Raw genomic sequence first — 11103 nt, forward strand, 5'->3', positions numbered from 1 at the left:
CTACAGGCAAGGGACACAACACCTGGCTAATTTGTGCTATATTTAGTAAAGATGAGGTCTGGAGGTCTGGAATTCCTGAGCTCAAGGGATCCTTCCTCCTTGACCTCCCAGAGTGCTAAGATTACAGTTGTGAGCCATGGCAACCAGCCTCTATTTGTTAAAAAAACAAAAAACTTAAACATGGAGAGCCTCGGGTTAAGAATGCTGAAATGCCCACAGGACATAGTTAGCAAGTGGCACAGCTGGGCCCTCCAGACTTCACACTGATGCACTGGCAGTGGACGATCATGCTGACCAGCTGGTGAGGGTACAGTGGGGGGCCAGACAGAGCTCCATTTATGCCATTTCCACAGTCTGTGACTTCGTTGATAAAACTGTCATTTCACACTGGTTATCAGTCCTGAGCATCCCTCACTCCCTCCACAGGCTCTAGACAAGGGAGGCCTCGCTGGCTTTGGCGAGCACAAATAGACAATCAAACAAGAAAGCTCCCAGGGCAAGATAAGAAGAGAGCACACCTACTTCCACGCCTGTTAAAGGTTTGCTGAAATAGAAACAAGAGTGCTATTTTTTCAAAAATGGACCAACACAACACAAATCATTTAAATGAAAATTTTTTAAGGATTGTGGAGCTCAGAAGACAGAGTGAAAGAAAAACCCAGGGAGTGTCTCAGGGAGGAGACTTTGAAGGCTCTGAGGCCCTAAAAAGCAGCAAGTGTATGGTGGATTGTGGGATGGGGGATGAAAAGTGTGGATTGGCCAGGACCTGGGGTTCCCACCAGCTTCTAGCACTAGTCAGTAGGAAAATACATATGCTGAAGACGTGAATGAATGAACAGTGAGGAATGGCTCTGTGGAGGCCAGGAGTGGGCAGGGTTCACAGGGAAAACCTACCACCCCTGTAAAGATAAGGATGGAGGATTCTATAAAGCAGGTGTGATCAGTTCTGTGGTGGGGAAGAAATTCCCAGGTAGATTGGGGCTGGGGTGGGATGTAAGGAAGAGATCAGGGAAGCAGCTAGATCAGCTCAGAGGCCAGGGCAGTGCTTAAGCAGAGAAGAGGAGGCCTGAACTAAGAGAACTTTAGGAAGCTGATCCCACACTAGACATGGCCTTGCCCCACTGCCCTCTTCCCTCTTCTGTCTTATTTATTGCTCTCTCGCTCTACTTAGGGAGACTGATGAGACCATTTTCTTAAAGAAAAGCCCATAGTATCCAGTCACCCTCAGAGTCGCTTAAGAAAAGGGGTGCTCTCACAGGGAGATGAGGTTCCCATGGCTTCCTCTTGACCCACAAATGCTTCCAACCCCCACACCCACACAGCACCGGAGGACTGCAGCTCCCTGGGGATCTTGCCAGAACCTTGCTATGATCTTTGTGCAGTACTTTATCAGGAACAAAAGACACCAACCGGGGTGGCTTGGAGCCCAGACCCTCTCAGCCAGCCAAGTGGGTAAGAGGCCGGGCCAGGTGGAGAGGTGCTTTGGGGGACAGAGCCTGTGGGGATGGAAGCCATGCCACCAATCCCATTGAATGGGTTCCATTCTCTCCTCATAAGGTGTCTCTGGTATTGGCCAGGAGACTGGTGGGGTCATGGAAGCTGTGGTGTCACAGCTCACAGCAACCTCAAACTCTTGGGCTCAAGAAATCCTCTTGGCTCAGCCTCCCAAGTATCTAGGACTACAGGTATCTGCCACTACACCTGCCTAGTTTTTCTATTTTTAGTAGAGATGGGATCTTGCTCTTGCTCAGTCTGTTCTTAAACTCCTGAGCTTAAGCAATCTACCTGCCTCAGCCTCCCAAAGTGCTAGGATTACAAGTGTGAGCCACCAGCAATGAAAAGCACCTGTTAGACACCCAGCAGCCTGTGCGGCCATGAGAACTACTGTGCCATTGATGCAAAGCATCTGGCAGACAAAGGACCGGCAGATCACCCTCCTGGCTTCTTCCATCTTTTCTTTTCCTTGGTTGATAAATATGGCCAAGTCATCCCTAATCTTTAAAATATCTTCTGAGTTGCTTCTTCCTCGAGCCATCATGCCTATCTTTCACAATCCATTCACTGTTGAATTTTATAAATGAATAGTCACCCCTTTCAGGGTCTACATTCTGTCTCCCGTTCATTTCTCAGATCATTACAATCTTTTCCAATTCTTTTTTTTTTTTTAGAGACAGAGTCTCACTTTGTCGCCTTTGGTAGAGTGCCGTAGCACTCTCCAGCTCTTGGGCTTAGGTGACTCCCTATTTTTTTTTCTTTTTATCATTGTTCCAATATTATTATTATTTTTTGTTTTTTTTATTGTTAAATCATAGCTGTGTACATTAGTGCAATCAAGGGGTACAATGTGCTGGTTTGGTATACAATCTGAAATATTCTCATCAAACTGTTAAACGTAGCCTTCATGGCATTTTCTTAGTTATTGTATGTAGACATTTGCATTCTGCATTTAGTAAGTTTCACCTGTACCCATTCTAAGATGCACTGTAGGTGTGGCCCCACCCATTGCCCTCCCTCCACCAAAACATCCCCCCTCCCTTCCCCTTCCTTGGCCCTTTCCTCATAGTCTTCTGCTATAGTTGGGTTATAGCCTTCATGTGAAAGCTATAATTTAGCTTCATAGTAGGGCTGAGTACATTGGATACTTTTCCTTCCATTCCTGAGATACTTGCTAAGAAGAATATGTTCCAGCTCCATCCATGTAAACATGAAAGAGGAAGTCTACATCTTTCTTTAAGGCTGCATAATATTCAATGGTATACATGTAACACAATTTGCTAGTCCATTCGTGGGTCGATGGGCACTTGGGCTTCTTCCATGACTTAGCAATTATGAATTGGGCTGCAATAAGCATTCTGGTACAGATGTCTTTGTTATGTTGTGATTTTTGGTCTTTTGGGTATAAACCTAGTAAAGGATTATAGGATCGAATGTCGGCAGGTCTATTTTTAGGTCTCTAAGCATTCTCCAAACATCCTTCCAGAAGGAATGTATTTGTGTGCATTCCCACCAGCAGTGTAGAAGTGTGCCCTTTTCTCCACATCCATGCCAACATCTCTGGTTTTGGGATTTTGTTATGTGGGCTACTCTTACTGGGGTTAGGTGATATCTCAAAGTAGTTTTGATTTGCATTTCTCTGATGGTTAAGGATGATGAGCTTTTTTTCATGTGTTTGTAGATCGTGTGTCTGTCTTCTTTAGAGAAGTTTCTCTTCAAGTCCCTTGCCCACCCTGAGATGGGATCACATGTTCTTTTCTTGCTAATATGTTTGAGTTCTCTGTGGATTCTGGTTATTAGACCTTTATGGGAGGCATAACCAGCCTCTCCCATTCTGAGGGCTGTCTTACTTACTATGTTCTTGGCTGTGCAGAAGCTTTTTAGTTTGATCAGGTCCCAGTAGTGTATTTTTGATACTGCTTCCATTGGCTGGGGAGTCCTCCTCATAAAATATTGACCCAGGCCGATTCCTTCAAGAGTTTTCCCTGCACTTTCTTCAAGTATTTTTATAGTTTCATGTCTTAAGTTTAAATCTTTTATCCAGTGAGAGTCTATCTTAGTTAATGGTGAAAGGTGTGGGTCCAGTTTCAATCTTCTACAGGTTGCCAGCCAGTTAGGGAATCTTTTCCCCACTGAATGTTTTTAATTGGCTTGTCAAAGATCAAATAATGGTAAGTAGCTGGATTAATCTCTTGGTTCTCTATTCTGTTCCAGACATCTACTTCTCTGTTTTTGTGCCAGTACCATGCTGTTTTGAGCACTATCAATTTATAGTATGGTCTCAGGTCTGGTAGGGTGATTCCTCCTGCTGTGTTTTTATTGCTGAGTAGTGTTTTGGCTATTCGAAGTTTTTTCTGATTCCATATAAAATTAAGTATTATTTTTTCAAGATCTTTAAAATATGACAATGGAGCTTTAAGAGGAATTGCATTAAAATTATATATTGCTTTGGGTAGTATAGACATTTTAACAATGTGGATTCTTCCCAGCCATGAGCATGGTATGTTTTTCCATTTGTTAACATCTTCAGCTATTTCTTTTCTTAAAGTTTCATAGTTCTCTTTGTGGAGATTTTTCACATCCTTTGTTAGGTATACTCCCAAATATTTCATCTTCTTTGGCACTACTGTGAAAGGAACAGAGTCCTTGACTGTTTTTTCAGCTTAGTTATTATTGGTGTATATAAAGGCTACAGATTTACGGGTGTTGATTTTGTAGCCTGAGACATTGCTGTATTCCTTGATCACTTCTTAAAGTTTTGTAGTAGAATCCCTAGTGTTTTCCAGATATACGATCATATCATCTGTGAAGAGTGATAGTTTGATCTCTTCTGACCCTATGTGGATACCCTTGATCGCCTTTTCTTCCCTAATTGCAATGGCTAAAACTTCCATTACAATGTTAAAGAGCAATGGAGACAATGGGCAACCTTGCCTGGTTCCTGATCTAAGTGGAAATGATTTCAATTTAACTCCATCCAATACGATATTGGCTGTGGGTTTGCTGTAGATGGCCTCCATTAGTTTAAGAAATGCCCCTTCTATACCAATTTTCTTGAGTGTTCTGATCATGAAGGGATGCTGGATATTATCAAAAGCTTTTTCTTCATCAATTGAAAGAATCATATGGTCCTTATTTTTTAGTTTGTTTATGTGCTGAATTGCATTTATAGATTTACATATATTGAACCAGCCTTGAGAGCCTGGAATAAATCCCACTTGGTCATGGTGTATAATTTTTTTGATGTGTTGTTGGATTCTGTTTGTTAGGATCTTATTGAGTATTTTAGCATCAATATTCATTAGTGATATTGGTCTATAATTTTCTTTCCTTGTTGGGTCTTTCCCTGGTTTGGGGATCAAGGTGATGTTTGCTTTGTAGAATGTGTTGGGTAATATTCCTTCTTTTTCTATATTTTGGAAGAGGTTTAGTAATATAGGTACTAGTTCTTCATTAAAGGTTTGGTAGAATTCTGACGTAAAGCCATCTGGTCCTGGGCTTTTCTTTTTAGGGAGATTTTGTATAGTTGATGCTATTTCAGAACTTGATATAGGCCTGTTCAACATTTCCACTTCATTCTGGCTAAGTCTTGATAGGTGGCGTACTTCAAGGTATTGGTCGATTTCTTTCAGATTTTCGTATTTCTGAGTGTAGAGTTTCTTGTAGTATTCATTAAGGATTTTTTGAATTTCTGAGAGGTCTGTTGTTATTTCATCATTACCATTTCTGATTGATGATATTAGAGATTTTACTCTTTTATTCCTGGTTAGGTTGGCCAAAGGTTTATCTATTTTATTGATCTCTTCCTTCTCCAGTTGCTTGAGATGTCCCATTAAGTTATTAACTTCCTCTCTTTCCGTTTTCTTGAGGAAGGATTGCAGTGCTATAAATTTCCCTCTTAGGACTGCCTTTGCAGTATCCCAGAGGTTCTGATAATTCGTGTCTTCATTGTTGTTTTGTTCCAAAAATTTGGTGATTTACTTCTTAATCTCATCTATACCCCATCGATCCTTCAGCATAAGGTTATTTAGCTTCCATGTTCTTGTATGGGTATGCATATTCCTGTTGTTATTGAGTTCAATTTTTATTCCATAATGGTCTGAGAAAATGCAAGGAATAATTTCTATTTTTTTAAATTTGCTGAGGTTAGATTTGTGGCCTAGGATGTGGTTGATTTTGGAGTATGTTCCATGGGCTGATGAGAATAATGTGCGTTCAGTTTTGTTGGGATGAAATGTTCTGTAGATGTCTGTTAAGTCCAGGTGTTGAATGGTTAAGTTTAAATCTAAAATTTCTTTGCTTAGCTTCATTTTGGAGGATCTATCCAGCATTGCTAAAGGGGTGTTAAAATCTCCAACTACTATGGAACTGGAGGAAATTAAGTTGCTCATGTCTGTTAGAGTTTCTCTTATAAATTGAGGTGCGTTCTGGTTGGGTGCATAAATATTAATCATTGAGATCCCATCATATTGAGTATTACCTTTAACAAATATGATGTGTCCATCCTTATCCTTCCTTATTTCGGTTGGTTTAAAGTCTATTGCATCTGTGAATAGGATTGCAACGCCTGCTTTTTTCTGCTTTCCATTTGCCTGGAGTATAGATGACCATCCCTTCACCTTGAGTCTATATTTGTCTTTCAATGTAAGATGTGATTCAGCAGATATCTGGCTTGAGTTTTTGTATCCAGTCAGCCAACCTGTGCCTCTTTAGAGGACAATTTAAACTATTCACATTAATTGAGAATATTGATAAGCCTTTCGAGAGTCCGGTGGACATTTTTAATCCTTTTGCGACTGTGGAAGTTGGAATTTGATCAAAATTTTCTGGGTGGGTTTACTTTTGTGGTGGAGGATCATGCTGGTCTGTATGGAGGATAGGTCTGAGAATATCCCGGAGAGCTGGTTTAGTTATGGCAAATTTATTCAACATGTGAATGTCATTGAAGTATTTAATTTCTCTGTCATAAATGAAACTCAGTTTAGCTTGGTACAGGATCCTGGGTTGAAAGTTATTTTGTTTTAGGAGATTAAAAGTCGATGACCATCCTCTTCTAGCTTGAAAGGTTTCAGCAGAGAGATCTGCAGTTATTCTAATATTCTTGCCCTTGTAGGTGATGGTTTTCTTTCATCTGGCTGCTTTCAGAATTTTCTCCTTCATATTAACTTTAGTGAAATTGATTATGATGTGTCTGGGGGGTGTCTTATTTGGTTTGAGTCATGCTGGAGTTCTGAAACTGTCTGCTATCTGAATTTCAGAATCTCTTGGCATGTCTGGAAAGTTCTCCTTCATAATCTAAAGGAGAAGAGACTCTGTGCCTTGTGAAGCCACTTCGTCACTTTCGGGGAATCCCTGTAAGACGAATATTGGTTTTCATTGAATTATCCCAGAGCTCTCTGAGAGAGTGATCTGTTTTTGCCCTCCATTTCTCTTCCTCTTTGAGAGTTTGGGAGCATTCAAACACTTTGTCTTCAATGTCAGAAAGCCTTTCTTCTGCTTGCTCCATTCTGTTACTGAGGGATTCTACTGTGTTTCTCAGATCTTTGAGGGCTGCAACTTCTTGTCTCAATGTGTAAAAATCTTTGGTCATTTGGTCTTTGTAGTCATTGAATTCTTGAGATGTCTTTTGGGTTACTGCTTGGAATTCTAATTCAATCTTATTTGCTATCCAGATTCTGAGTTTGATTTCTGACATCTCAGCTATTTGTTTGTGCATGGAATCTTGTGCTGTGTCTGCCCCATTGATCCTTGGGGGAGTTGATCTACTCTGATTATTCGTATTGCCAGAGTTTTTGTGTTGATTTCGCCTCATGATTGTTTTTCACGGTTGCCTCTGGCCGTCCTCAGAGTTGGGGAAGTGTCTCTCCAAGATTAGACCCCAGCGGGATCACTCTATCATTGCTGGATCTTTGTAGGGAGTGACCCTGAGTAGTTCCTCTAGGGCTGCCCCAGCTAGGGCGTTCTGGTTGTGGAAGCAGCTCCGGAGTATGACACACCCGGATCCAGCAACAGGGCGGGAGGTGGTGCGCACGGTTCTGGGAGTGCCTGGTGCCCAGTGACTTTGGCACAGAGAGCCCAAGGCTCCAGCAGTCTCTGGCCAGGAGAAGGGCTCTGCGCAGAGGCAGGGAGGGCTCTGGAGGGCACCCGGCTACCAGTGTCCCTGGCCAGACGAGCGGGCCAGTGTGGAGGCAGGGAGGGTACATGAGGGAGGACGTGGGGTTGTGTGGCTCCCGCAGTTCCTGGTCAGGGCATGCGGAGGCCCGGCGGGCGCGGGTCACGGGTCGGGGGTTGCAATGCAGCTCTTATGGAGATCCAGGCTGTCCCAAGCACTCTACCCAGGGCAACAGCCCAAGGCTCCAGTGTGCCAAAACTGGTCTCACTCTGCCCCTGAGGGTTAAGGCTGTAAGGCAGCTCAGTCCCTGCCTTTAGGCTGCTCAGTCACTAGGTTACTAGCTCCCACCCAATCCTTGTTCTGTGACCCTGAGGGCGGAGCTTGCCAGGGCAGTTCTCTCACAATGGCTCCGTGCAGCCCACAGCCAAATACTATTAGCTCTGTCCAGCTCAGCAGCTCAGTCTGGGGTCCTAGACAATGCCCAAAGCTCTCCACACTCTTGCTCAAGCTCTCCCCAAGGCAGTTCAACTGAGTGCCAAGTCCAAAAACACTGAAACAGTTCACAGGTAAGGCCTTTCTGGTTTGCAGTCTCACTGCTGCTTGTACTTATGGTTGCTGGTGGGATTAGGTCGATTGAACACACACAACCACTTGCCAGTTTTCCACTGTTTTTGTCCTCCTCTTGGGGTCCAGAAGTCCCTTGCTGACTCCCTGTATCCTCAAAGGGATGATTATAGGCAGATCCCACCAGCCAGAGATGCCTAGAGTCTTATCTCCCCAGACTCACTGTGCCCAGTTGCATGGAAGCTTTTACTCGGCCGCCATCTTGCTCCTAGCTCTAATCAGGTGATTCTCTTGCCTCAGCGTCCCGAGTAGCTGGACCACAGGTGCCTGCCACAACCCCCGGCTATTTTTTTGTTGTTGCAGTTTGGCTGGGGCTGGGTTTGAACCCACCATCCTCGGTATAAGGGACTGGCACCTTACTAACTGAGCTATAGGCACCGCCTAATCTTCTCCAATTCTAATAGTAAAGGTAAGGATTCCTACCATTGGTTTATCCATTTAGGTATGCCAAGGACTTTCAAATAATTGACAAAAGCACTTGCACACTGGGGCAGGGCAGGCATTTGGTGGATGGTGGTTCTCATTCTTCCTCCTGACTTCATCTTTCCAACGAGGTTTATTACTCCATCTTTGCAGATGCGTGGAAACATAGAATGCTCAGGTACATAAAAAGTCTGGCCCGCAACCTGCACATTGTAGACAGCACCCTGGATCACAAACCCCAGACCTTGAAGGCAGCCCTTTCTGCCTATTCCCATCAACTTCCAGGAACCCTCTCTCAATGGTCACCAGCAAGTCCAGTTGTGCCCTCTCAGACCTCTGAGTGACATCTGGCAGGCTGGCATCTTGATATTCCATACTCCCTGATTCTCTGACAAGGCACCAGCCCCAACTTGCTTTGGACCACTCCTTTTCTACCTTCTCCATTTGTTTCTTTTCCTACTTCTTCCCTCCAAATGCTCTTGGCCCTTGGCTCACTGAGTTTTTTCTCCTTCAGGCATGACATCTGGGATAACTCTGCAGCTCGAAACCACATCTACAGCACCATCCCTTCCCCCAGGGCCAGAGCACACTTCCTCCAGGCTCCTGCACAGGCAACGCAGAGCTTCGGGTTAATGTGGCCTTTCCAAGGCAAGGGAGAGGTCTCACCAGATATGTTGTTCGGGCCTATCCAGGTCTAACCCTCAGTTTCTGGTGCAAAACTGAATTGTCATCTTCCCTTCTGAAAACCAGCCTTTCCTTTTAATTCCTTCATTCCATTTAATAGGCACCACTGGTTCTCCTGTGACTCAGTCTCAGAATTCCAGAATGTTTTTGGCTTTCTTCTCATCTCCCACCTGCCACCCTTGCAAAAAAGAAGCTGTCACATTCAGCAGATTCTGCCTCTGACAGTGTTTTCTTCCACCTTTTTCACTGCCACCGTCACTACCCTGCCTAAGGGTGCCTAGGGCAGACCATTGCACACACTGCTGCCACTTTACTGAGGTCATTTAACTGAGCCCTGGTTGCACTGCCCCCAAACATCCAATGGTTCCTTGTTGCTCAGAGAACACAGCAGGGTGGGTAGAGGAAGGAAACCACGTGGGGAGCAGAGCCATGGAAGTACAGCAGCACCAGGCTCTGCCCAGCCTGCTGGCTCTTGAAGGCCCCTTGGGAAAGAGCCCTGGAATAGAAACCCAAAGACCCAAACTCTAATCTTGACTCTGCAACCACCCAGCTTCCTGCCAGTTTCATGTCCGTCCAAACCAGAAGATTGAATCAGGCGCTAAAGGTTGAATCAGTTGTCTCCAACTTCAACCTCATAGGTATGTGTAGACGTCACATCAATAGGGAGGTGTGTGCATTGTTTAACGTGCGTTCAAAACAGTTTTAAGAGTGCTTTTTCTATCCATTGTACCAAATGATTGTTACAAGACTTTGCACAGCGGAGGCAACTGGTGACTGCTGTATTTTAGTGACACTTTATATATGTGATACAGGATTTTTATTTATTTTCAGTGAGAATATGCATCTAAATGCAGGATGTGAGGTGAGCAGGATGTATACGTATCTCTTTTCTATAAATGAGAAAACTGAGCATCAAAGGAGCTAAGTAGGTTGCCTGAAGTCGTGTGGAAAGAGACCGTACATTGGAATCAGATCTGAAAGTCAAATTCCAGTTATGCCAATTACTGACCTTTGCTGAGCTTCCATTTCCCTGCCTGTAAAATAGGGGCGATAAAGTGGTGCCTACTTTCCCAGATTCTCCCTCTTTTAGGGCACACCGTGCATGGGCACCAGCAGTCAGAGTTAGCCGTGTGGTGAGCCAAAGGCTGGGGGCTGGGCGCTAGCTTGCTAATGCCTCACGAGTCCCTACCCCCAAGCAAATCGGGGTCCCTAACCCTGTGTCTTCAAAGGTGAGGAGAGAGAAGGGGTGAGCAGTGGGGAACCCTGGGATCCACTCTGTATGACCCTCTGTAGCACTTTGCCTCAAATGCATGTGTGTGTTTTGTGCTGTTTGGATCAGGTCTTGCCATGTGTATTGCCTTGGCTGTCGTCAATAAGAAAACATGACCCCAGCTGTATGGCGGGATGGATGTCCTCTGAGTCTAGTTGGTGCATGACTAGGGGGAGAGGAACACCACCAAGGAAAGGAAGCCACATGCAGAGGAGCAGAGGAGGACAGTGGCCATGGTGTGTGGGCAGGAGCAGCACAGACCAAGGTGCCAGCAGGTAATGGGAGTGCTGCAGCATGGGATGGAGGGCAGCTTGGTAATTTTCTGATCTTACCTTTAAGACAGGGAAACTAAGGCTCAGAGATTGGCTTGTCCAAAGTTACAAGGAATTCAAAGTTTTTCCAAGAGTGGGATTCTCTAAGCATTTAGATCCATATTCTCACTGAAAATAAATAAAAATCCTGTATAACATATATAAAGTGTCACTAAAATACAGCA

Source organism: Nycticebus coucang, chromosome 14 (genome assembly GCF_027406575.1).
Source record: "Nycticebus coucang isolate mNycCou1 chromosome 14, mNycCou1.pri, whole genome shotgun sequence".
Lineage (NCBI taxonomy): Eukaryota > Metazoa > Chordata > Mammalia > Primates > Lorisidae > Nycticebus > Nycticebus coucang.